General features: G+C 51.5%; 1 protein-coding gene across 1 annotated transcript in view; it reads right to left on the bottom strand.

Annotated features, from left to right (window-relative positions):
- Nucleotides 1-27914, bottom strand: part of ITPKB (inositol-trisphosphate 3-kinase B) — a gene marked incomplete at both ends in the record, with an annotated part of 93046 nt that overhangs the window by 12512 nt on the left and 52620 nt on the right. The window lies entirely within an intron of this gene.

Below are 27914 nucleotides of genomic sequence, written 5' to 3'. Positions count from 1 at the left end.
ACCTTCTTATTTTATTTTCACAGCAAGGATGCAAGGTAATCGTTATTATTTCCATTTGCAGAACCCAAGCCTCAGACAAGTAAGTGATAGAGCCACATTTAAACCTTCACCTATATGACTACTTTAAAGAAAATCCTTTTTGTCCCCAGCTATAAACATTTCTCTCTATAAAAATATCCCTAAGTTACTTTAATAAGAATGGGCTGTAGACATGAAGATCAAGTGTCCCCAGACACGAGCCCCTGAAGGGAGTGATGAGAAGTGAAGCATTTCAAGCTCCTGAGAAGTGGATTCCTGACAGCAAAACCACAGACAGTAAACCCCCAAGGCTCTGCGCGGGGAAGGAGAAGCTGGGAATTCTACAGAAGAGGGAGGTGAGGAGTGGTCCTGCCTGGACAGTGGACCCCTGGGGACCCCTGGCGGTTCCTCATTCTCTGTCCTGCAGCGTCCGCTAGCAGCCACGCTGAGGTTGCTGGACTGACTCCAGCTGCTGGAGCCCAAGGTTAAATCAGTCTCCTTCGTTTTTTTCTCTCTGGTGAGACTCAGCTGCTTCTGTCATCAAGGCTTCAAGTTAAAATCTGTTTCAGGAGAAGAATTCTTCCCTCCCGAACCTGGCAATGTTTACCCCACCCCAGAAACCCTCACTCTACTGCCAAGACCTAGTCTAAAGCAAAGGCAGCGCTCTGCCAGGCCATGTGACAAAGGGCCGGCCTCACCGACAAGGGTGTTTTTCCTAGATCCTTCTGATGGAGATCTCCGAAGAAGGCTAAGGAAAGCCAGCGTTTCTTATCTAAGCACCCAGAAGGCTGCACAAACACTCAGGACAGACAATGCACGAGGGCAGCACTGGGAAAACCTAATTACATGAGATGACCAACCACGTGATGGTTTGTTCCACCCACAGGGAAGACGTCTAGGTGGGTCCAGAAGAAAAGTGCACAGCTCTCACCACCTGCTTGGTCACACCCCCGCAACAGAGCTCAGAGGGGACGAGGGTCCGACGGGTTCAGAGTGGGGTGGGAGGAAGGGGAGGGCACAGTGTTCTCCATCCAGGGCGGACCCCATCCCATGCCACTCCCCCATCAGGGGACCACTAAACCCACACTGCCTTTCTTCATGCTCCCTTCTCAGGGCCTCAGCTTCCTCATCTGTCTAGTGAGGGATGGACAACTGGTCCCCCCCACTATCTTTCGATCAGTGGACACTCTAGGACTCTGGAAAATGACCTCTCGCATCCCAACAGCAAGGGCCCCTCAGAGGAAGACTAGAGAGGCCACGATCACCCAGCTGCAGCGTGTCACCTCCTACTGCACTTGCAGATGCGGTGCCAGCAGAGGACCCAGGGAGGATGTGTCCCGCTGCCGGGGTCGGGGGCCTGCAAAGACTGATGCCTGCCGGGGAGGAAGGTCATCACAGAGGCTGACCCCACAGACGCAGGCCGGGGGCACAATCGAGGGAGCAGAAGAAGACTACTGCAGGCAGCGGGGCCTGTGGGAACAGAGGTCCGGGACTGGGCTTTGGAGCAGTTGGGCCGGATGTGCTGGGAATGCGAGCCAGAAGCAGTGGCTGATAAGGGTTGGAGGGCGAGGCCAGCTCTGCACGCCGGGGCCGAGACGCTTGGACTCCGGGGAGTGTGGTGTTGGGGAGGCAGGCTGCCCTGGGCCTGAGTCCTGGCTGCGGCTGCTCCTCACTGACTGACCTGGGACAAGTTCCTGACCCTCCCCTTGAGGCCCTATTATCTTCCCTGTAAAATGGGAATAACACATACATTCCTTTGAGCCCCGGAGGTAAAGCCATTAGAAGTTCACGGGCACAGGGGTGTTTGTGAAAGAGTCTTAGTGGTCTGAGTTCAAGGAGGGGTGTCCCTGAAGTCATCCCAGGAACAGTCAGTCCGGAGCCAAGCGGAGGTGTTGCCATAGTTACTCAAGAATAAAGGTCAAGGAGCCTGGGGCTGGACCAAACCCACCCTGTCAGGATGCAGCTCTCTGGGGATCCACGGGGACACACTGGGCAGTGGGCCTGGGACCCGGGAGGCAGGAGGGAAAAGAGCTGGGCGAGAACAGCCAGGTTTGAGCCCAGCAGGGGCATCTGAGCTGCGAAACCTCTAGTTCCCGGACCGCTCTTCAGGGGTCCAGAAAGGAGGCGGGTGCTCCAGGGCGGGGTCCTCTGATGGCTCGCGGGACCCAAGAGCCTCCCAACATGGCTGGGCTCTGAGTAAATGAGGCATTTTTCCGCGTAGCTTCCTCTTTCCCACACCTCCTCCACAAGGGAGCATTTCTTCAACATGAAAATTGGGCCCCATATGGCCAAGGCCAGAGAGTCCCCCCGCTTCCAAGGTGGAATATTCCACTGGGGCGGGTTTGCACACCACGGGATTTCTCGACTGTGCTGGCAGCAGCAAGCAGAGGATTTTCCTGTGGGTTTTAAATAGCAGCACCCAGGCAGTGCCTAGATTCACTGCCAAACAGTAAACAGAAAAGCAGGTCCAGGAAAGGCCCAGGAAAGAAGGCAGCAGGGTGACCACCGCCCCTACCCCCGGCCCATGGGAGCGGAGAGAAACAAAAGGGCAGGAGATTACAGAGAATCGATTCCCTTACGATGCCCGGGAGACCACAGCACCCATTTAAGAACCACCAACTCTAGGCAGAAGCCGCTTCCAGGTGGTGGGTCCCAGAGGGTCAATTGGGCTAACAGTCTCCCTGCAAGCCCCTCGCTGGAGGAAGACACAGTCCTCAGCAATGGATACCAGGCCTCTTCCCCACCAAAGACAGCCGACGAGGCCAGAAAGGAGGGCAGCCCAACAACCTGGAAGAATTCCACCCAGAGGAATTGATCACCTTTTCTCTCCTGGGAGAGTCTCAATAGCCTCAGTCACTTCTCTGCCATCAGACAACAGTCCCAGATCTCGAATTTCTCAAGCTGAGTTTTGTCAGACACACAGGCAGCTCTTAAATGCCTTGAGCACGGTGTGGCAAAGGGCACCTGGTCCCTCCTCCTCGGCAGTGCTGGCTGCCAGCTGATTTCACTGGCCCTGTCCCTCCATCACCTCCCAGTCACCAGGGTCATCTGGACACCCTCTGCTGACCCTTCCTGGAACGCCCCCCCCCAGAGCTCCACATGCCTGAAAGGCCCCCCTGGCCTCTCTGGGTGGCGGGGTCCTCCTGTGTAAATCTGAGGAGTCAGCTAGCTGACTCCGCCAAGCTCTACTCTGGCACACTACTTACACGCAGATCTGATAGATAAATGGCCTACCTAATGGATAAGCTGGGGTGTTCTTCCTAAGTCTGCTGGGCATGACAGAGCAAAGGGAATGGCTCTTAGAAACTCCCTGCAAGCTGGCATCAGTTGTCACCTCACCGGCAGGGCTCTTTTCCCTAGATGTGCAACAGGACGGACGGCCAGCCTCCCCCAGCACTGGGCCTGGCGTGAGCGTTCAGGACTCATCACTTATGGCCTCTCACTATGTGACAGGAGCTGGACCGGGCTCCTATGGCCTCATTTCTCATCTTCAAACAACCTGGTGGTAGACAGGATTATCTCCTCTGTAAGATGAAGACTCTTACTAGCTGAGTTGCTTCCCCAAAGTCATTCCATTGTCCTCCCTGCCAGTAGGTGCCAGATCACCCTGGGAACCTCAAACCGATTCACCAACTGCTGTGCCTATCAACAAGCAGGGGCCCTTCCAGCCCAGAGCACGCTGGGCAAGGTGATGGGGACAGAAGATTGGGCAGGAAGGACAAGGAGATTTCTTCAAGGAGGTTCCCCTGGGCAGCCAGGCCGCTGGGCTGGCAGGACAGTGCTCCGGGGTAAGGGGGTCTTCGGGCTGCTTCTTCAGCAGAGGAGCCCAGAGCCTTTGGGAGAGGCTCCACAGCTGGCCATCAAAACCCCAGACAGATGTCATTCCGGGGCTGGGCAGGTGCCACTTCCAGCTTAGCTACCAGGTGACACAAGGCTCTCCCATGAGTCAGATCAGACCAGCTAATCGCTCCTAGACTGTGGCTGGAATTTTACACTTGGGATGTTCTTGGACGGCACTTCAAGGGAAAGGCAAGCCCCACAAAGCTGATTGCCTCTTGAGCAGGGAAGGAGCCACAGGGTGGGCTGACGACACACAGCGCTCACCTTGATTCTGTGCTGGGTGTAAGCCAACTGCAGACCAGAAGTGAGGTTTTTCAGGTAACACCTCAGGTTCATGGGCTTGGATGACCCAGCTCCACAAATCCCTAGATGACTGCACTCCTGGGTTAAATAAGCACTGGTTTTGGTTTCGCTCTGTTTTCTACTTGAGCGCAGGGCAGGGCCGGGCTTTCTGCTGATGTTTGTTACAGCCCTGACCTCGCTCTGTAAGAGGTGGGGTCATGTTCTCTACTTTGGCTGCACAGGAAAAGGTAGGGCCCTAATTCACACAGAGGAGTTCAAAAGGATCAGAAAAGAGCCAGACCTGGGGAGTGGAGGCTGGTCCTTTACTACTCAGAGTGGCTGGAGACGCCTGGTGCTCTGAAGCTGCTCTGGGCAGTTCCCTCCCTTCATACCTGACTTGACAGGAGCTGAAATATTCAGGGGATGTGGAGAGGGATTTGTAGCAGGAGAAAAAGCCTAGTAACAACAAAACCCCACCCCTCTTCAAGCTTGAGGTGACACAAGTCACCTGGAAAGGGAGTTTCAGAACCTGGCCAACGCCAGCTGAGCCCTCTCCAGCCACTGGTGCCTTTGGGAGGCTCGAGGGCTCTCACTTTTCCCTCCTCCTCTTTGCCCAAAGACTTCTGGCCTCACAGCAGATGTGCACCTAGTCCCTAACGGCCGATACCCATGTGTGGTGACCTCTCCACTCAGCACGCAGAGCCTCAGAGCGCTGGGGGCAGCCCTGGCGAGGAAGGCAGCTCCTCAGCCCTCTGGCCTGGACTCACCCAGAGCCCTTGAGAGCCCAGCGCGGAAACGGTCCACTGGCCAGTGGGGCCCAAGGGAGGAAGCCTGGGCAGCCTCTCTGACTCTGTGTTTATCTAAACCAGACTCCAAGCCTCCCAGGGATGCTAATGACTCCTGGGTAAACACCACCCTCTGGCTGTTTCCCCCAGCCAGTCATCCGCCTCGTGCTGCAGGGAACACTGCCTTAAATAAAAAGGCTAAGTGGATGACCTCAAAGGCAGGCCTTTGTCTTCTTCCATCAAACAGGCCAAAAGGACTGGTGGAGATGAGGAGGAGGAGGAAGGTGGGGAAGCAGGGACCCAGAGCCGAGGCTGGGGGCTGAGGGGGCCTCTGGGCAGCCCACTCACAGGACGCTTTAGCTGTCCTCAGGATCAGCTGCATGATATGCACGGCCCAGAAGGGGTAGTGACATGGGGGCCAGCTGTTCCTTTGCTGGAGGACTGCCTCACATGCCCTAGGATGTCTGCAGGCCTAGCTCTCCTCCCCCATCCACACACGGAGGTATTTGCAGTTCAGGAAACACATGTTCTCTCAGGCCCATGAGATTCTGCAGGCGACCCCTGGCTCACTGCACGTACCCCTGCTCACCTACCCTCAGACACTGCAAGGGTGACACCTTCCGCCACCAGGGATTTTTCGCAAGCACGGGCGGGGAGGCAAAGGACTCCGCTAAACCCCAGGCAGCTCAGAGACCCCGGAGGCCCTTCCTCTACTTGAGCTGTCCCTCCTGCGTGCTCTCACAGTGCCCGGGGCACGCCTGCACCCCAGCTCTCCTCTGGGCGAGTGTACCCTCCCGACAGCCAGGACCCCCAGCACCTGGCTCCACCAGGTACTTGGCAACCCCCTGCCACGGGTCCTGGAGAGGCCAGCAGGGCCAGTCAGCTAGGCCTGCAGGCTGAGCCAAGCCCCGCCCGGCTCAGGAGGAGGGAGACCGAATCCAGCATCGCCCGTCGGGAACCTGGTCAGAGCCTCTGGAAGTAAGTTGAAGTTTCCAGGGTCCTGCGGGATCTGCGGCCCTCTTGTCGGCCCCAGCAGCGCCTGCACTGTCTCCTGTCTGGAGAAGCAGGCCTCCTGAAGCCAGCTCCTGACAAGGCCTCTCTACCCAAGGCAGCCGGCCCTTCCTGCAGCGTCCCTTCCCGCTGGCTTTGCCAGGCTTGCCGCTGTTTCCGTCCTGCAAACGCAGGCTGAAGCGACACACTCTTCCCCTCCGTCTCGAGTGTGTTTAAAATCCTCTGCCTCTGAGGCAGGCCGCAGCGTTGGATTTTGTTTCCAGAAGACGGCACACGACCCAGGCTTTGGAGCTAGAACGATCCCTGGCTCTGCCACCTCCCGGCTGCAGCTGTGAGCAAGCCTTTGAACCTCTCCGACCTCAGCGTTCTCACCTGTAAACTGGGCACGATAACATCACACTCTCCCTGATGCACACTCTACCTGATCAGTTCTGAGAACTGATGAGGCGGTACACATGTACACGGATGCTCTGTATACCGTCATTGGACAGGTGAACCTTAGATGTTCACTTTGTACTTCTGTGTCTGTTTTGTTTGGTTTGGTTTGGTTTTCGCGGTACGCGGGCCTCTCACTGTTGTGGCCTCTCCCGTTGCGGAGCACAGGCTCTGGACGCGCAGGCTCAGCGGCCATGGCTCACGGGCCCGGCCGCTCTGTGGCATGTGGGATCCTCCCGGACCGGGGCACGAACCCGTGTCCCCTGCATCGGCAGGCGGACTCTCAACCACTGCGCCACCAGGGAAGCCCCTGTTTTGTTTTTTTTGATTGAAACAGTTTTCTCCTCCAAGGCATAGGAGACTGGCAAAAATCCGCCGGGCACTTCCAGAGGGTCAGTCATTACCGGTGGCAAGAAGATGAGCTAATTGTGTGGTTAATTGCTTACAAAGCTTCCCTTTGGATGTTCATGGCAACTGGGAACACACAGGGCGGCTCCTGGGGCCTCGAGCTCTGTGACTCAGAAAGAGCAGAGCCGGCCGGCGTCCAGGTGCCTCAACACCAGTTTCTGGTTCAGAAGGTCAGTAAAGTTGCTAAAAGGAGAAAGAAGAGTTCCCCAAAGAACGCCATTTCACACGTGTGGAACTCTGCTAGGCACCAGCGAAGAACATAATAAACAGTGAGACTGCTGAACGGATTTCATTTTACACAGAGGGTTTACACACTCTTCTTAACCCCTTTCCCATCTGAGCTGTTCCCCTAATATTCTCCTCTTTCCTCCAGTACTTCCCCTTTTATTTAAATAGTTAGATCACTTGCCAAACTTTTGTTTTTAGATAATTATAAAGAGTATCCTTTTTTTTTTTTTGAGTGGAAGAGATGAAGGGAAATATCTAAAATATCAGAAAAGGGAAATTATCTCTGGACCCTATGACCCTCCAAAGCAAGATTGCCAGAATCCTTTGCCTTGCTGCACACGTGTGCATGTGTATATGATGCCTGTGCATATGTGCTGGTGAGTGGTGATAACCTGGCTTGTCCGGGGAAAGAGGCAGAGAAATCACATCATATTAAATGCCTAACATGTTGCTAGGTACTCTGCTAATATTTCATGTAATCCTCACTCACAGCACTGATACTTATCTACATTCTGCAAATGATGAAACATGTTCAGAGAGGTTAAGTAACTTGCTTCAGGTCACACAGCTTCCTGGTTTGCTCTGAGGATTTTGTTTTGTTTCAGCCAACAGGGTAACTGGGCCCCCCATCGTCTCTCCTCCAGTTAAAAAATAGCCTCAGATAAACAGCAAGTGCTTTGTCCAAAGAGTGACCTTTCCGACGGGGCAGGCTTGACTAATGACCCGCCTTGCCCTCCTTTCCAAGTGGTTCCCAGAACAGCCTCACTGACACCCACTTTGGGAAGACACATTAACAAAGCGCTGAAAGTGGGTGAAGACGTCCCTGCCCGGGAAGGTTCATTCTGTGTCAGTGCCTTTGTTCTGGCCTTGCAGAAGTCTGAGCAAAAGGCACTGAGTTGTCCATGTTTGGGAAAAATGCTTTTTTCTTCCTTCTCTTCTTCTTTTGGTCTTTCTACAAAAGCAGTTTGGGTTTCCCTAGTGATCATTCTTTCCTTCGCTGGGGAAAAGGCTGTGCTTCTCCCAGGACGCAGAGCCAAGGCAAGACAACTTTGTTCATTGTATTCGTCCTGGCAGGGCCCTCCTGTGACGGCAGCTGGGTGCAAGCCCAGGCAGGTAGGGGCCCCTGGCTCAATAGCTCCGTCCTGGAGGCCTGGTTAGAAACCTGGCTGGGGCCAAACCCACCCCTGCCAAAGTGAGCTGGGAGCCTGGAGCGGAGGAGGGAAGGCCTTTCAAAACCAAGACACCAAGGGTAGGAGAAACAAAGCCCAAGGACTTGGCAGGGCAGGTAGCTCTGGCTAAAAATAAGAATCTGGATTTTAAGACTAACCGTCTTTCCCCTTTAACAAACAAGGAAACTCCCCTAAAAGCCGAATGCAGAAACACTCTTTGAGAAAGACCTGAGTAATGTGGAATTTCATCCCTACCTCTCTCCCCGCCCCACATGGTGTTCCCACAAGATGAGTGGTTCAGGGCCTACGGCTGGCACAGCGTTTCCTCACCTGTTCTGCAGGAAACCCACCCACAGATGGTCGGAATCACGCTGAGGGCAGTGGGGTGGGCGATGTACCTCCCACAGCATCAGTGGCTGCTCTAGGGCAGGAGAATGAGGACGGCTGGGCCCTCACCAGCCCCTGCAGGCCTGGACCCCTTGGCTACTGAGGGCATGAGAGGCAGGAACCAGCTCTGTGGTCTCAGGGTGGGTGCCCTGTCCTCTCCACTCCTGGTCGGATCAGAGGGCTGCGCTGCTCCGGGTTTGGAGCGTAGGACCCGGTCAGGGCCCAGAGCTCCTGTTGAAAAACGGGAGCTCCTGATGCAAGTGTTCAGCTCGGGCTGGCCCTTCCTGAGGGTTACCACCTCGGTCGGTGAACTCCCAGCAGCACATTCTGGCCAAAGCCAGGAAAACCCTGAGCGGCTGCCTAGCTGCCCTCTCCTGAGCAGCTGCCTTCTTCCTGTCGCAACCAGAGGCCCAGTTTCTGGGACAAGGGTAGCACCCAGATTGGCACACAGGGGTCCATCCCTCACTGCCATTCTCCCTCCCCTACCATCATCCAGAATCCCTGCCTGAGGAGTCCCCCCAGGCCCAGTTGGCCCTACTGGCCACCAAGAGTTCCCTGACCACCTACAGATGGGATCAAGGCCCCCACCAGGGACGGAGGGCCGCCCCAGACACCCGCCCACCCTCCTCTCCTGCGCTCACGCTCTCGGACACCCTCTCTGATCCTGCAGGGCTGGCCACCTTCTTTTCCCATGCCTACCCCCCTTCTAGGTCCCCGCTCACGCAGGGGCTCTGCCTGCAGTGTTCTCCCCTCTCCTTTTCTTTATCCACATCCCATCTGTCCCCACAGCTGATGGTGCTGGAGTCCGTGAACTGGCCCTACCTTCTCCATAAAGCCTCTCAGACCAGCCACAGGCCATTCCAAGAATCCTCCCCGCTGGCAGGATAGGCTTTGAGAGCTTCGTGATTCTTGGGTCCTGTGCTGTGTCTCCCATCAGAGGGTAAGCTTCTGGAGAACTGGAATTTGTCCTAACACTTCTGGACGCCCCCCCACCCCAGGCTGGACACACAGTGGGAGTACAATACTACCAGCTGCATGACCGATGAGAAAATTTTACAGGTCCGTCACACGGCCGGGGCTCAGGCCCTGCTGCGTGCCATCTCCTGGAAGTTGAAATACACCTCCACTGGCTCATACCTCTTTATGCTCGCATGCTCAAGCTTGGAGCTTTCCAGAGACATCTCCAGGGGGAATACTTGGGGGGACTTCCTGTCCAATCTGCCTGGGGTTCACTACACACCACCAGGCTCCAGGACAGCAGGCCCCGGCCCCAGGGGCCTTTCCACATGCACACATGAGGGTCTGGAGGACACTCTTTCAGTCTGGTTAGTCAACCCAGCAAAGAAAGCACTTCTCCCAGTGACTGTTCCAGATCCACCCTCCTTCCCTCTTCCTAACTTTACAGGAGCTGGCAACAAAGGGGCTCACAGTCTTGCCAAACCAGCCTTTTTTTTTTTGGTTACCAAGGAATGGAGGTATCCTTCACCCAAAATGGAAATGCTCCAAATATTCCCTACCAGGAAGGCCCGGCAAATGCTCCATCTCTGATCTAGAAGGTCACAGGCTTGGCTTCTCCTTCCTCCTCCCTCCTGGACTTCATCTTCTTAAGAACTAAAAATAATGGAGCGCTAGAAGAAAGAGGCCAGAGAGGGGAAGCAGCTGAAAGCAAAGGAAATGCTTTGGTGCGCAGGGGCCTAGCCTACCTCTCACACCAGGAGTCTGCTGGGGCCGCTGGAGCCGAGGTTGGGGGGAGCCAACAATTGCAGGAAACAGGGAGTGGCCAGGGGGCTGAGGAAGAGCCCTGGGGGATGGGGAATGGCAGCCTCTAGCAGCTGACTTCCTAATGGACAAAGCTCAGAGGACAGAAAGGCTCAGCCTTTCCTCTGGGAAAGGGCATCCAGAGCCCTGCCCAGCTGGTGGAGGCGGCCCCTGCGACATACACCAGGTCCCTTCCCTCCCTTCGCTTCGTCCACCCCTCCCCAGAGATTTTATTTTTACTTTGGTTAAAATGCAAAAAACAAGGCCGAGTTACAGAGGGTGGAAATTTACTGAAGGTCTTCACTGGTCAACAGACAATTGGCACTGAAGGCCTGGGACGGCTGAGCACCCCCAGTGCCCCTCCTGGGCGACTTCCTCACAGGGGCCAGTCATGACACCCCCAGCCCCAACACAGCTCCTCCAGCTCAATCCCTCCTTCTCAGCCCGCAAGACGTAAGGCCAGGCGGGCAGCGGGGTGGAGCCAATAGCATTGTGGGCTGTTCTAGTAATAAATAGGTGATATGTCTCGACTGTTTTCTAGAGCCAGACACAACGCCAAGTGCTTCATAAGTATTATGTATGCATGATACAAATATCTCAACCTGTCACAGAGGTCATCTCATTAGCCCATTTTACAGATGGGGACACTGAGGCACAGAGAGATTAAGCGACTTGCCCGAGGTTCTACACATGATAAGTGGCAAAGCCAAGATTTGAACCCAGGCAGTCTGGCTCCAGGGTCCAAGCTCTCCATCACTCTGCTAGGCTGCCTCATTGGTCATTTGTAACATGGTAAACTTATAGCCGGATAAACCTAGGTTTAGATCCTGTTATTCTTGGCTGGTGGTATTAGGCAAGTTACCAAACCTCTCTGAGTTTCAGTTTCCTCCTTATCTGTAAAATGGGAATACCACCTACCCTACAAACTTCTCATGTGTCCAGTCTGGTCTGTAAGCCCCCTGAGGGCATGAGACTGTGTGTGGGATGCAACACACAGGAGGAGACTCTGCGTTGGCTCAGCAGAATTAGCAGCAGGGTCTGATCACCTCCTCCTCTATCCCAGCCCTGGCCTTCAGGGGCCACTTTTCCAAGAGGAAAGGGCAGAGGCTGAAGGCCACAGATGGCAGGCCGTGGGTCCCCGGTAACAAGTTGATTCCTTGCCATGAAATGAACCCTGGAGGAGCTGGGGGCTGGCCTTAAACAGAGACTTTCTGGAAGTCCAGAACGCCCAGGAGCCCTTCTAGGATGGGTGTGAGAGGCGGCACATAAGGAGGCGGCCTCGCACGGAAGCCACCAGCGGTCCTTCTGTTTCCCGCAGACCCTCCCCTCCCACCGCCCCAGTCCACTCCATGGACCCAAAGTCTGAAGGAAGTAACTCTGCCTGTTCCCAGGGAGGCTCAACCCAGCAACAGGACCCATGGGCTCTGACGGGTGGCCCATGTGGAAACAGACTGCTTCATCCCATGCTGGAAGATGACATTTAAATTAAGCCAGCAATCTGAAATGAAGTTTTCTGCAAAATGAGGAAGAATCAGAAAAGTCCTCTTCTCTGCCCCCAGCTCTTACAAGCACAGCCCTGCTTATGGAAACAAGCTTCTCCTGTGTTAGCAGCTGCTGTATTTTCTCCCAGATTCCCTGAGACTGAAAATCTTCTGGTTGTAAATTTGAGAACCTAAGGATCCTACTGTGTACATAGTAGAAGGGACAAGATTTCCTCAATCTCCAGCTTGCTGAAAGTTTACTTCTCTAGGCCAAGAACATTCACAGACAAAATACTACCTTTTAAGTAGTTTCGGAGAACCCAGAAAGCACTTGTAAGAGATTTGGTAAGGGGCTTACTCTGGACTAACTCCAAAGTCAGATTTGGGGGGAACACACACCAAAGGAATTTCTAACAAGGAAACTTTTCAGGAAGAGCGTGAATACCACATGAGAACAAATCATGTGCAGTATCAAATATTTAGCTATATTTAGAAAATATTTCCCAGCAAGACATACTGGTGCAATTCATATTTCTGACAGATTACACTGATTTGCCTGTGGCTAAACGGCGCTCAGCAAATGGGAAGGCAGACTTGCAGAGGCTCAGAAACCCAGCTGCTGCAGCCCTGCCCACCAGAGGCTGAGGTACAGCTCTGATGCCGGTTCTGAGTCACCCGGCCTCCCTCTCCCGACCAGGGCTGTTCAGGGCACAGGCCTGTTTCAGCGAGGCAGTCATGCATCTGTTCATGTGTAGCCTACTGGAGGCCAAAAAGACATACCAGTGAACCCCCAAGTATGAGCAAGACTTGTCAGCTCTCAGAGCGCAGCTGTGAGATGACCCCGGCGGCGGGGGGGTTCATCCTGACGTCTGTGTGATTTTCATAAACAGATTGACTCATCGCCCGTCCCCGTGCATCTCTGTCAACTGGGGCCCTGAGTGCTTACTTAGCACTTTCCTGTGTAGCAGGAGCCTCCCCGGGCCCTGAGAAACAGGCAGCGGACTCACCTCTCATTCCCTGAGCAGCAGGGGCCAAGGGGCTCAGCCAGGCTTGGGTCCCAATCAGGGGACAGACCTGGGGCTCCTGCCCCAACCCCTATCCCTGGCAGCCTGCATGCCCAACTGCAAGGGGGTCTCCCACACCCTGGAAGCAAGGACACCCCATCACTGTTTCCATCACTTTTGGGCTTTAGGCTACCATGCATTAACATTTATTTTATATTGAGGTATTTTACAGAAGCTCTTGGGGTAATTACACGGGGGACGGACCTTCACAGCACTGTGGTGGGGATCTCCTGTGTTAGAGATGGGCAAAGCCGGCTTCCGCTGCAGTCCCTCCTGTCCTCTCCCTCAGATTTAAAGAGAAGCTAACCCACAACCCAGCATCAGCACCTGCATATGGGTGGTACCTTTTCTATCTAAGGTACACACCACCCTCTACCTCAAAGCTTGACCCACAGAAGTCCCCCTCTTGTCTGTGCAGCTTATGGAATGCTTCTGGTTCTCTTAGACGTGTTTCATCCCCTTCCTACTGAGTTAGAGGAAGTGAAACGTTATTGAGAGATGCGAGTGGGTTGTCTGGAAAATGTATTCTGGAATGGGAGGGGCTGAGGAAGGGGCTTAATGACTGAGGGTCCTTCCGGCCAGTGGCCCTGAACCAAAGGAACTGGAGAGACCCTTTGGAGGACTGGACTGCTCGAGACAGACTGGGTTTAGGTGTCACCAAGCTCTGGGCCTCTGGGCACAGGGAAAAGGCAGGAGCTGAGTGAGCGCTTTGTCTGCCAGTCTGTGACAAGTGCAAACCTTCTTTGCGATGTCCACCTGCCGTGTGCCAGGAGACCAGCAGCTAAGCTGGGAGCCCGGACGAGACGTGAGCGCTGCCCTCCTGGGTGAACAGAGCCGCAGGGACTCTGTCCCAGAGAGAGGGACACTCCGGAGTCTCACAATGACCGTGGCCCTATCGCAGGCTCCGCCCGCAGCCCTGGGTCTCTGGGGACGGCCCACATTTAGGAACTGTAAGATCACTTCTAGGGAACAGAACCAGCTGGCTGATTTATTCCCCTCAACTTTCAATGCTATTATTAGGGCACATCTGTCTCCGAATGAAGTCACCAAGGAAAAACCCAAATGGAGAAAATATTTTCAAGCCATCGTCATTTCAATCTTTGGAAAAGGAAGTGAGGCGATAAACCTCCAAAGAACCCCAGAATTCAGGGTGACCCAAGAGGAAAATGGAAAGTATTTGCCCTGGGAATGCAGGCGGCTGAGCTGTTTACACGGTGCTTGGCCAGCATGACGCGGATGGACTGGCAGCTCCTGGGACCGTTTCCTCTTCCCTCACTTCCCAAGCTCAGCTCTCCCCTGCCCTTTGCCAGGGAAGTCAGTCAGTGGAGTTCCCCCTCAACCCTGAATCAGACCCAGAGGAAAGCCACTTAGTGACCAATGATGCAGGGCTGAGTGTCCGGCCAGTGGCCAGCAGACTTATTTTCTTTGGCAACAATTTTTTTTGTTGTTCTAAATTAGTTGCCAACACTTAAAAATCGGGACATTTCACACAAACATCCAAATCTCCAGCGTTCTTTGAAATACTGGGCCCACATTGCCGGTAGCGACCGTCTGTGGGCTGGAGCTAAACTGCACACCTTGAGACGGGCCTTCCGCCCCCTGTCACCAGGCCCTGTTCATATGCGTCACCTGCCCGGCCCCCGACGGCATTCGAGGACAGACGAAGGGGACGGAGTGCCAAGGACGGCCTTAGGACCCCAACTGGTCGTAAGCAGGCTACTCACTGCCACGTAACATGGACAAGTCGCCTCCTTCCCCGAGCTTCTGTTTTTCCATCTGCAGACAGTGCTCAGAACCTCCCCCAGCTCTCAGACTGTAGGGAGGATGGCGTGGGAAAACAAGAGGAGTGCTTTGAACACCTGCCCGCCCCACAGGCAAGGTGAGATGGCCATTTAGGTCTAAAGGATAAAATAAAACACTCAAAGGAAGTTGGCCTCTATGATTGGATTAGTAGCCGGGGAGGGGGAGACAACAGGTGGCTCAGTGGTTGCTTACAGGAGCTGAAATAGGACCGGGGACTTCTGAACCCCACCTGCTCACCAGAGAGGTGGGAAGTCACTCGGTCACGGCCGAACAGAACAGGCTCTGATGGGCCTCGAGTCAGAGCAGAATTTAGAACTGGGGGTGCCCGGCCCTTGGGATTGCCAGCTGTGGCCCAGCCTTGGAGAGGTGACACTCGCCATGGCATCTGCAGCGGGTCAGGAGGAAGCCTCACGTCCTGGCTATGAAACTTAACACTCAAATGCTAGGGGAAAACCAGAGGGTCCCATGGCCTCTGAGTATTTCACAGGACAGTCGCCACGCCAGAGCCAAAGCCCCTGCCCCATCCTCTCTCTTCCCCCAAGCCTGCCGAAAATAAGAACGAAATGACAAGACTCGACGGTAGAGGGCTAGCCACCAGGGGCTTCTTCCAGACGAGGAGAGGTTTCCGTGGTAAATGCCCTGGTCCCACCTCCATCCTTTAGTCCTCCCTAAGGCAACGCACGAGGGAAGGCTGGGGAGAGAGTGACTGTGAAACGAGAAGAGCAGGGAGCACGGATGGGATCCCATGGCTTGTGTGCCTGTGGCTAGGGGCTGGGGACTCGGCGATGGGTCACCCAATCAGGGCGCCTCCCAAAAAGCCAGAGGCGCTCAGAGGGCGGAGCCCAAGTGCTCACTGCTCCTGGCATTACCAGCTCCTTCCCAGAGCATCCAGAGGGTAGGAGCCCCACTGCTTGTCCTCACCCTCAACTGCTTTCCTGGTGGCTGGGGGCTCTGGGGGCTCTGGGCACAGTCCTGCTCCAATGCCCGGCCTTGTAGCTCCTGCCCAGCAGGCCTGATGCAACTACGAGGATCACAACTTACGTGGGGGACCCTGGAATCTCCCCTCAGGGGAGCTAAGGAGACCCTGGTACTGTGTTTCCAGGACATCCAGGAGATGGCCAAAGGCCCCCAATTCTACCACCCTGACACCTCTCCCGTCCCTACCTGCGCCACCCCTTTGCTCCTCCCGTCTCTCCTGGATCTGACAGCTTTCCCGTTCTCCAGGTGTGCCGTCCTGCAGGCCCCTCTCCACACCTCTGCCTTGGAGATCTTTCTGAAATGTAAAGCTCATCACACCAATTCCAGCAGACCCCTCCCTGCTTTAAACCTTCATTTGATAGCTTACCCAAAGCCTTGAGGACAAAGACCAACCTCCTTCAGATGGACTCTCAAGGGCTCCTGCCCAGCCATGCCCCTTTACCCCCTATGCTGAAGGAAAACTGACCTATCCGCCAAGACACATCCTGCTGCTTCACACTTCTGAGCCCTTTGTGCTGATCCCTCTGGCTGGAGAGCCCTCGCCTAACCTGCCCAGAGAGTTCTCCTCCATTCTCTCAAACCATGCTCACTTATCACCTGCTCCTTGCCCTTCCCCAGACCCCACTTCCCCTTGCGCAGCGCATGAAAAAGCTCACTGCTTCCTCCTCTGCAGACCTGCTACTCTGTACGTGCATTCGCTGCTCCTTTTAGAGTGTATTCAACTCACCTGATTGTACCCCAGCTGTCACCCCCACGACAGAGAGCCATCCTTGAGGGCAGCGAACAGCTGAACCCCTAGGCCCTAGCACGCTACTTTCCCAGGGTCAGGAAGCAATAAGTGCCTGTTACACTAAACTGCTGGGAGCCCCCTAGACTCAGAGCCCGGTTGGGAAGGCAGGAGGGAGACTTGCCCGGAATCCCCAGCCCTCACTAAGGAGTCTGGCTGGATGCTGGAGGTTCCTAAACCAGGAAGGGGAGCCTGACACTCACACAGAGGTCAAGAACCAGAGGCAGCAGCCTCTGAGGCCTGCATGAGGTCCCGCCACCAGGGCCAGCCCCTCAGGGAGAGCCCCAGACCCCGGAACCAGGCAGGTATCCCTGGGTAGGCCCCCAGGCCTCCCCGCTGTCAGAGGCTGGTCCTGGCCTGCACACAACACACTGTGGGTCGGCTTCCTCCCGCAGACCTAGGGCAGGGCCGCCTGGGGACTAGGACACACAAGGAAGGCAGATCCCCCAGAGGCACCTTGTGTGATGCTCTGACCATTGGAGCAAGCAGCAGCCACAGTTCAGGCCACCCTGTACAGGTCCATCACCACAGAGGATGCCCAGAGGGAAGGGACCTGCCCAAATCACAAGCTCAGCAGAGAAGAATCCAGGTCTCTCCGTACCCAGGCCAAAGCTGGTTCCACAAGTATGTCTGTCACCTCTCTTTGTCAGGCCATCCTCTCCAGAAGGGTCTATCCTTACTGAGAACAAACAGTCCAGCTGCTCCCTCTCCACTACTAATCCCCAGCCCCCCACCAAACACACAGTTTTTATTTACTGCCATGATCATATACACAAAATTCAGTAAGAGAAAAGTTTCACTGTCTGCAATTCTTTTCTGGCCATTTTCATTATTTGTTTTATCTCTTAATTATCACTGAAAATAACTCTGTCATACAGAAGAGAGGAGTGTTAAAAAAATCATCCATGCCAGGTGCCAAATATGCTAGATATGCCACTGATTCAGCTTCCTGACAAGAAGGTGTCAAGAGGAGAGCAGAAGGTGAGGCTCTGGCAAAGGAGAACCAAGCCAAGATCACCAAGGCCTGGACTGCCAGGCGAATGAACTTGGACTACAGTCTCTAGGGAAATAGGTAGAAATGACGGAGGAAATTAACAAGAGCTCTGACTATCCAAACTGTAAGACTTCTAAGTATCAAAGGCAAAGAAACCCCCAAATCAAAATAAAAGTCAAATAAACTGGAAAAAATATTTTACAAAATACATTATGGTGGAAGGGTTAACACATTTTGTACGTAAAGAACTCAAAGAAATCGGTGAAAAAAACCTCTTAGGTGCCAACAGATAACTTGGCAACATACACAAAATTCAGCAAACACATAACGAAAATAACAATATACCATTTCCCTATTAAATTAGCAAAAAAACAGAAAAATAATCAATACAAGTGGTTGTGAGGAGAAGGACACCATGGAAGTCTGCTGGAGACATCCCAAGTGCACAGGACCCTCGGGGAAAGCAACCCTCGAATATGTTTCAAAGGCAATACAAATGTCTGAACTTTTCATTAATTATTTTACCTCTGGAAATCTCCTTAAGGAAATACTCTAAAATATGGAAAAAATTACAAGCACAAAGATGTTAATTAGGCCATTGTTTATTTAACAATAGCATTGAAAATAACCCAAGATCCAACAATAGAGGAATGATTAAATAAATTAGGGGTCTGTCCTTGGGATTTATCATTCAGTCCTGAACAATAAGACTTAGAAGGAAACATGGAAAATTTGGTAAAATGTTAAGTGGGGGCAAAAGCAGAAGAGACTGTGAAGAATGTGCATATTTAAAAGGTCAGGAGGGGGAAATTCCCTGGCGGTCCAGTGGTTAGGACTCTGCGCTCTCACTGCTGAGGGCATGGGTTCGATCTCGGTTGGGGAACTAAGATCCCACAAGCCGTGTGGTGCGCCAAAAAAAAAAGGCCAGGAAGAACTATACCAATTTATATGAATAGTTGCATTAGTACGCATTTCTGCATATTAAATTTATACTGACTTCCATAAACTTATTTAACCCTTTGCTCTGATTTCTTAGCTATTTATTATGTTCTATTGCACTACATATGTTTGTAAGCATCCTCAAACCTTTTTGAATTAAGATGGAATATAAAGTAACCAGTTAATAATCAACAGAATCAATAGATTTAGTTAAGATTTTAGGGTTATGATGATAGTATGGTTATAGGCCCTTTTGCTTTATTTTTTAAATGTCTGCGTGTGGTTAGTCTGCTTTTATAATTTAAAAAAGTGTATGGATCAAACACACACACACACACACACACACAAAACAGGCAACATGAATATGCTGCTGCTGTATCTCCTCCAGCACCTTCAGTGCTTCTCCCTGCATTTGATCTGAGAACACAGCCCCCTCCAAAACGCCTCTTCATCTGAGAGAGCAGCAGCCTTCCTTCCCCTCTGGGTAGGCTCCTCAAGGTCGAGACTGAACACTGTTCCCTAAATGGGACCCCGTGGAACTCTGGAAGCCCAGGAACATTAGCAGAGGATAACAAACAGCTAGAAGCACATGGTGAGTGGCCTTCCCAATATTCAAAAAGCACAGGCAAGAACAGGAGTGGGGAACAGAATTATGTGTGAAACCCTCCCACAGAGAAGAGATCAAGGTTGTGCAACGAGCTATGAGATTCATCTTTGTGCCCCTTGCTACAAACACGACGCCCAAGCAAGAGCTCCATAAATGCTACAGCTTGTGGATGCATTTCTTTGCTGGCCTTTGGACAAATATTTATAGAGTACCTACCACACGCAGGGTCCTAGGCACGGGGGACGCAGCAGTGGACACAGCAAAGCCCCTCCCTTCCCAGTAGAAAAAGGCATAAATGTATAAATAGTGCATCATATAAATACATACACAGTACCTTGGATGGCAGCACGTGTTTTGAAGAAAGAGAACGGGAGGTGGAGGAAAGGGTATGGCCGAGGGCAGGGGGAGGGTGTGCCATCTGGGCTGGGCGCTGAGGGAAGCCCTTCCTGTAGGAAGTGAGGGGCTGAGCCCTGCACACCTCCTGGTCCTGGCCAAGGGAACAGCCAAGTACAGAGGCCTGAGACAGGGCGTGCTGGGCAGGTTCAAAGGCCAGCAAGAGCAACGGAGTGGCCGAATGGAGTGAGCAAAGGGAGGCGTGGAATGAAACCAGGTGCACTCAGGCAGAGCTCTTCAGGCTGCATTGAGGATCTTGGATTTTATGTGAGTGAGACGGGAAGGCACTGGAGGGTTTTGGGAGAGGAGTGTCAAAATCAGGCTCACTCAGCCTGTGAAGAGCAGACCTGGGGGACAGAAAGCAGGGCAGAGAAGAGAGATCAGTTTTGAGGCTGCTGTAATCGTCCAGGTAAGAGAGGAAGACAGACTTTTAAGAAAACCAACAGCTCTCTGCTTTGGACCATGACTGTTGGTCTCTGGGTGTGAGAGCACAGCTCCTTCACATGCCCACTCTAGCCTGGAGGCGAGATCCCTGTTCAAAGTAGGTGCTTCCAAAGACCTTGGGATCCTGACAACAGGGAAGTGGGAAGGAATCCTGTGCCAGAGATGTGAGCCTGTCTGTGGGCAGGTGAGGGGTGCTGCCCTGGGTGGGCCTTGGTGGGAGGTGAAGCCTGGAAGGAATTCCAGGTTTGATTCGGGGTGCAATAATCTCACTCCAGACTGCAGCTCCTAAGAGAGGTACTTGGGCAGACAAACAGGAAGTAGGTCCCAGGTACAGAGCCTGCACTTGGTTTCTGTCCCCCAATTCCAGTGATGAGAAATCCCCACCACGTTCAGAACACCGGCCCTTCCTAACCAGAATCCTGCTCCTGACAAGTGGAGAACATGCTTTAAACTGTACCAACTGTAACAACAAGAATCTTCTTCTAGATATTCCCATTTTTTTTAAAAAAAGGGATGCATTGGAGAAATTGTGGAAACAGGTTCAGTCTTGCTCAGGAGTGGAGACGATGTGAGGAAGGCCAACACAGAGGCCTTGGTCCATCTAAACACAAGCACAGCAACCGGGGGCGGTACTGGTAACCAGTTCAGCCAACACCCAACCCGTAGCCAGAGTCTCAACCCCTATACCTATCAGGGGATCCTCCTAAATTCTCTAGACATATGGAAATATTTTATAGGTCTTCTGGAGCCTGCAGAGTACAGAGTATAGCATAGCTATAGATTGATACATAATACACATCATATACATTAGATATACGTCATATATTTTTGTTTCTTGGCCTTTCAGCTTTATTATCTATCTGCGCAAAGTGAGAAACGTTACAAGCCTGTGTGCAATTTAAGTTTCTATATCTGGACTGTCCTGCAACCCTGCCAGAGTTGCAGGAAGCTCCTTCTTTTTTTTCTTTTTTTTTTTGTGATACGCGGGCCTCTCACTGTTGTGGCCTCTCCCGTTGCGGAGCACAGGCTCTGGACGCACAGGCTCAGCGGCCATGGCTCACGGGCCCAGCCGCTCCGCGGCATGTGGGATCCTCCCGGACCGGGGCACAAACCCATGTCACCTGCATCGGCAGGCGGACTCTCAACCACTGTGCCACCAGGGAAGCCCCAGGAAGCTCCTTCTTGTTCTGCTGAGAGATCTCTCGGAGATCTGCTCTTTTATTGTTCTATTTAATAACGCATAAAGATTAAGCACAAACACACAAAGAGTGGCTTTACTTTTTTCCCCCTCCTTTGGCTCAGTTACTGCATAACTGGAGAACAGAGTCAGGAGGTTTTACAGCCCATACATGCCTCAAACTCCTCCACTTCCTGGTCAATCTCAGTTGCCACCCTCCAAAGTCAGGGGTGATCAGGGTGATCTACATGATAAGCATTTTCTGGTGATGGGATTTCACGGTCTTCAAGGCTCCAAGAAAGACTGGGGTGGGTTCAGAAGTTCTGGTAACCCCAAACCAGCATTACAATTTTTTTTCAGTATTAAAGTACTTTAAAAATATCTAAAATCAACAGTCTCTCTTCAGACATTTTACTCATCTTTTACTGACCCTCTCCTTATATTCCCCACACCCTTTTAATTTCTCTAGACTCCCTATTGGCTTCCTTTTCATCATTACCTAACCACCAAGTCCTGCTCCCCTGGCCACTTTCAAAAGAACCACTGCAGGGTCTGTTCCTTATCTTCCCTAATAACCTGACCGTGGAGTCTGCGATGTGGTGCAGTGTGTCCCCCTCCACCCCCGAGAATTAACGGCTCCGTATTCCTACTAAGTTGCCTCCAACCCAGTTCCCTCCAAAATGAAGCAGGATGACAAAGCACCTCGGCAGACCTGCATCTGACTTGTGTGTGGGTTTTCTGTGTTCCGAAAACCCTACATCAGAGGGGAAAGGGACCTATCCTTCACAGCCCTGCGTGTGTATTTACAGACAAGAGGAAAAAAAGGAACCCGATGAGGCTCTCAGAAGGGAATACTCTTCTGTAACTGGTGTTTACCATGTTCCACTGGGTGCTGAGGAGGAAGTGGTTACTATAACCCCAAGGGGGAAATGCTCGCTTGAAACAGGAAAATGGAACTCTTACTACTTTCCACTAGCAGCGTGCAAGAAACCGGCCACACTTGGAAACGCTTGCACAGCACTCTCCAGAGCTGAGTGTCTAAGACTCAGTCCTACTACCCTAAACCTTAAAAAGCACAGATCAGGACACAGATACAGGTCCACTTTTTTCCAGAAACATCTCAGCACTGGAAAAATTCTCACTATCACTTCCCTTACCTCTAAGCAGACGGATGGCCAGGACCCCCTGGGCAGCTGAGGGGAGGAGAAGGGGAAGGAGCCTGGAAAGCGGATTGGAAAGAACACTCAACTAAGCAAAGGGTCGGAAGACCCGGGTTTAGTCCCTGCTCTGCCATTTACTAGCTGTGGAACCTTGGGCAAATTACTCAACCTCCCTGCTTCTCGGTTTCTACTTCCTCTGTAAAACGGGGATATTATTAACCGCTCTGCTCACATCCTTGGCTGTTGTGAGATTGATATGGAATAAGGCATAAAGGGCACTCCAACGCGCTACGCCAACGCAGGCTGTTGCCATCAGCAAGATTCAAGTCTTTACAAAGCTTTCCTGAGTGCTGACCTCTGGCTCCTCCAATTCATCCCCTCAGCTACATTTCCATTTGAGTACCTGCCCAACTCATCCTTTTGAGCCTTGTTTATTATTCTGCCCACAGTTCTGCAGAATTTTGGTAGAATACCCTATAGAGTCTGGTCAGAGGATCTAAGCAAGACCAAACAGAAAAAGTGGGGAGAAATAAACAACACTACCTAACCCTGGGCCCCTGCTCCCACATCTTCTACAATCAATCCAGAGACAAAGACTTCATCCTCAATGGCTAATTTGCCTGCTTGGTGAGTCAGAGTGGCCCCAGTTCGGAGTCATATTTTCCATTTTTTAAAATGAACACCTGGCTGCTGCCTGATGCCTTTGTGTATGGTTTTTTGACTCACAATTACCTGCAGGGCAATTCTGATGTGTAAAGCAATGCAGAAAAAAGAATCATGGACACCCCCATGCTAATCCACGCCACTGTGCATGGTGCGAAAGCAGGCTGGGTCTGGCACAGTAAAAGTCAGCCATCTTTGTTTACGTGCAAATTCTAATGAAGAAAAGCCACAACCAGCAGGTCCACACACTCATAAAGAACTGTGGGGACTTCCCTGGTGGCGCAGTGGTTAAGAATCCGCCTGCCAATGCAGGGGACAAGGGTTCGAGCCCTGGTCCGGGAAGATCCCACATGACGCAGAGCAACTAAGCCCGTGTGCCACAACTACTGAGCCTGTGCGCCACAACTACTGAAGCCCGTGCGCCTAGAGCTCGTGCTCCGCAACAAGAGAAGCCACCACACTGAGAAGCCTGCGCACCACAACGAAGAGTAGCCCACGCTCGCCGCAGCCAAAGAAAGCCCGTGCACAGCAACAAAGACCCAACGCAGTCAAAAATAAATTTATTTTTTAAAGAACTGTGAATTAATTTAATCCAAGAACACCCCCACCCCACCCCCAGATCTTGGGTCCCAGGAACCATCCTGTTGTTTCATCTCAGTGGGAGGCAGGCCAGTTAAGGAAAGCCTGAGCTCCAGGGCCCTCTCCAACCCCTGTGTGACCTTGGGCAGGCCACTGAACCCTCCAAAACTTTGGCTTCCTTATCTGTGAAACAGGGATAATAACAAGACATGCCCTGCCTGGCTCCCAAGGTTATTGTGACAACTAAGTGAGAAAACAGATGTGAAAGTGCTTTGCAAACCACAAAACATCATCCAAGTGCGAGGTATTACCTAGCAAAAGTGCCTGGAGAATAACCCCCAAATCTGGAAGTGTTTTATTGAATCCATTAATGGACATATATCCTACATTCATTTAACAAGAATTTAAGGTAGCTGCCCGGAGGGATGCTTAAACAATTTCTAAAGAAGTTCATACAAGCAAGTTACAAAAACCACCACATGAACTGGATAGTAGGCTTTGGGGATTTTTTTAAATAGTAAAACTGTAGATCTTTTACTTTTCTTCTTTCACTCTGATTTCTGCTTTAGAGCCTTGAAAAGGACTACCATAAGCATATTGTGTTGCCTTTTAGGTAGAACTATGCAGCACAGCCTCCTCACATTTACACACACACACACACACACACACACACCCTGCCTTCCCACTTCTTCCCCCAGCACCTGGGGCAGCAATTTGGCCAAACCTGCAAGCCCTCCCTTCCCAGACCCCAGCTGGGTTGGAAGTCTAGGGCTATTTGAAACTAGGTTTCCCTAAGATCTCCAGGCCAAAGGCATCCCCATCACACTTCCAGGAGGGTGTTGCCCTCAGGGAGGGACAGCAGGAGTTTCCAGGACACACAAAGGCTTATTCTGCTCACAAAGGCTATTTACCAAGTCAGCCCAGCAAGTTTGCCAGAGCAGAGCTGGGACAGCCTCCTGAATGCACTGCCTGGCAGATTTACCCCTCTCTATTATTAGCACCAGGCAAGATGCCACCGGGCTGGGGAGAGACCTGTGTGTCAAGGTGGAGAAGGTAGGAAGAGGTGTGTGTGCAGGAGAGAAGCATGAAGAGCTGCTTGAGGTTTGAGGGGGAAGGAGGGGGCATTAAGGCTGTCTCTCCTTCCTCCTCAGTTCTCTAACCTCATCTGAACCTCAGACAAGCCCAGGCCCAGGATCAGAAGGCCTGGAACTCAGACCCAGACCCAGACCCACTCTGGTTGCAGCAGAGAGGTGAGCTCCCACCCGCCTTCTGGGCCTCGCTGGGAGTCACCAGCCGCCGCTGCCCACTCCCCTGAGCTCCGGGCTGTGCCAGAGGCTGCAAGACGGAGGAGCTTGGAAAAACAGGGTGAGTGGGAAAGCTGGCGAGCCCCTCTTTCCACGGCAAAAACGCAACTTACTGCAGCCTTAATGGACATATGTTCCCACTGCATAACAACTACCATTTTATTTATTTATTTTTATTGAAGTATAGTTGATTTACAATGTTTCAGGTGTATAGAAAAGTGATTCAGTTATACATATATATCTCTTCTTTTTCAGACTCTTTTCCATTATAGGTTATTACAAGATAGTGAATATAGTTCCCTGTGCTATACAGTAGGCCCTTGTTGTTTACCTATTTTATATACAGTAGTGTCTGTCTGTTAATCCCAAACTCCTAATTTATACCCCTTCCCACCCCTGCTTTCCCCTGTGGTAACCATAAGTTTGTTTTCTGTGCCTGTGAATCTATTTCTGTTTTGTAAATAAATTCCTTCATATCTTTTATTTTGGTTCTACCATTTGAAGAGAACCTTCTAGGGACTTCCCTGGCAGTCCAGTAGTTAAGACTTCACCTTCCAATGCAGGGGGTGCGGGTTCGAGCCCTGGTCAGGGAGCTAAGATCCCACATGTCTCGCAGCCAAAAAATCAAAACATAAGACAGAAGCAATGTCGTAACAAATTCAATACAGACTTGAAAAATGGTCCACATCAAAAAAATCTTAAATAAATAAAGAGAACCTTCTACATAAATCACGCTCAGTCCTTCAGAAAGTGGGGCATCATGCTCGCATTACAGACAAGCAAACAAGCTTGGAGAGGCTAAGTAAATTGCCCAGGAGAAGAAAGTGTCTAACACTGATGAAGAGGGACAGCGTTGAAAGGGGAGATGACTAACTTCACTTTTATACATCTTGTAATGTATTATCCTGCCTGTACGGGTATTTCACTTATATTATTTCACTTGCTATATCAAGCTTGTATAGGCATTACTTGAACATCAAATGAAGGAATTTTTTAAAAAGATATGTTGCCAGTCAGTGGTGATCTATATTTAAACAGATGTGTCCAATTCCAGAATATGCTCTCTGGTCACACATCTACACTTGTCCAAACCCAAACCAGGACATGGAAGCTGACAAAGATTATTTTTCTAACATTATTGCTATGAAAAATTTTACAAAAGAACCAGTTACTAAATGACAATTAGTTATTAAACATGACAAAAATGGCCTGTTGGAAAGAAAAGAAAATGACACAAAATGAAAACTGGCTGCCATGCAAACTTAGGACAGAGCATAGGAACCAAGGCTTCTACCTAGTGTTCAAGACCTCAGACTCTGGCTCAGGAGAGAAGAAAATAAAATCCCTGCGCAGCTGGCTGCAGACCTCTTATAGTATGCTGTCACACAGGGAAAGGGCTGAGCCCCTGTAGGAAACCAATTAGAAACATGATCTCTGGAGCCAGGCCAAGTGTGAATTCTGGCTCTGCCACGTACTAGCCCTATGACTCCAGGTAAGCTTGTCTGTGCCCCATCCGTTTCCTCATCTGTGAAATGAGCATGGGACACAGTGAGATAGCATTAAATGCTCTCTAGGTGTTGTAGGAAAAAATGGGGTGCGAGAGGATGGTCATGTCCCAGGTATCGCGTGAGTCCCCGGGATGGGCCACCAAGTGAGGGTCCTTGGCTCCATGCAGGAAAGAATTCAAGAGCAAGCCATAGTTAAGTGAAAACAGGTTTATTTAGAGAGATACCTACTCCACAGACAGAGTGTAGGCCGTCCCAGGGCATGGGGTTGGGGTCTTGGAAAGGGCACTGGGAGAAACACATTCCACAGACAGAATGCATTCTGGTCTATCTCAAAAGGCCACGAGGTGTGGGGTGGTTAGTTTTTATGGGCGGGGTAATTTCATAGGCTAATGAGGGGGAGGAATATTCTAACTATACTGGAGAAGGGGTGGGAATTTCTAGGAATTGGGCACCACCCACTTTTTGGCCTTTTATGGTTGGCCTTGGAACTGTCAGGGCACCTGTGGGTGTGTCATTTAGCATATGCTGATGTATTACAATGAGTGTATAATGAGGCTCAAGGTCTACTGGAAGTCAAATCTTCTGCCATTTTGGGCCTAGTAGGTTCTAACCAGTTTTTGTGGTATCCTGTTCTTCTTAATGGTTGTGTCATTCTTTTAATGATTGTGCCCTGCCCCCTTCCTTTCTGTCTCATAGGTGTCCATTTTTATTATCATTACCATCCCAGTCAGAGAGAAAAAGAGTGAATTATCTATTCCAAGAAGAGCCAAGCTGGGCTAAGGCTTTGGTTGGGATTTTGCATGGTCTTGACAACCCTGTTCGCAAGAGGCTTACTCTAGGCTGCTCTCAGGAAAGAGGCTTCCCGTGTGAAGAGCGAGGCCTCCCAGGAAGTGACGAGGAGTGTCAATTAATTCTCCCAGCAAGAGAAACAGGGCAGGCACAGAGCGGATGCCAGGAAGTGGAGCATCCCCAAGGGGCAGGCCCCAGAGAAGGTGCTAGTAATGGGCGAATGGAGAATGGTGGCAGCCCAGAGGACAGACCAGCAGGAGAAAGCACACAGCTGTCAGGACTTTGGCTAGAGGATTTGGGGGCTGACTTCTTCATAGATACGGCCATGTGTCCCAAAGAAATGGGCGCCTCTCTAAGACACAGTCCTCTGCTTCTCTATGTATCCATCTCCTTGCTGGTGTTTTCTTCCAATGGGGACAGCATCTATTTAGAATTTTAGAAAACGTCATTTTATTTCCATTTGTAAAAAGAAATTAGAATGTATCAAAATTCCAAAGAAAATTGTCCCTCTCTAACTTGACTGCCTACTTCCCCTGTACCCTTCTCTGCCTTTCTTATTTTAGATTTCCAACCTGAAAACGAGTTGTCATATTCCGTGTTCTTGGAGTTTGGGGAGATCTGCAGCTAATTCGGCAACCCCAAGCTTGTCACGTCACTTCTGAATCTCAGTCCACAAAACGGAAGGGTTAACCACATTAAACCCCAAAACAATAGCTGGCTCTGAAATTCCGTGGTCTTGGGATAATCTCAAAAAAGGCCAAATTGTGGTTACTGACCTGCATTAATATTCTGCTTCCCCTTTGAAGTGATTTTTAAGAGAGAGAGCAGATAAGAGAATGGAAAATTTGTACCTTATCAGATTAACCCAAAAGAGTATACTTAAAATTGCATTTTGACAGTATGAAAGCAATTTAAAAAATGCT

This window comes from Hyperoodon ampullatus (genome assembly GCF_949752795.1).
Source record: "Hyperoodon ampullatus genome assembly, chromosome: 2".
Classification (NCBI taxonomy): Eukaryota; Metazoa; Chordata; class Mammalia; order Artiodactyla; family Ziphiidae; genus Hyperoodon; species Hyperoodon ampullatus.
The sequence above is the reverse complement of the archived record's forward strand: the minus strand, read 5'-3'. Positions and strand labels throughout refer to the sequence as shown.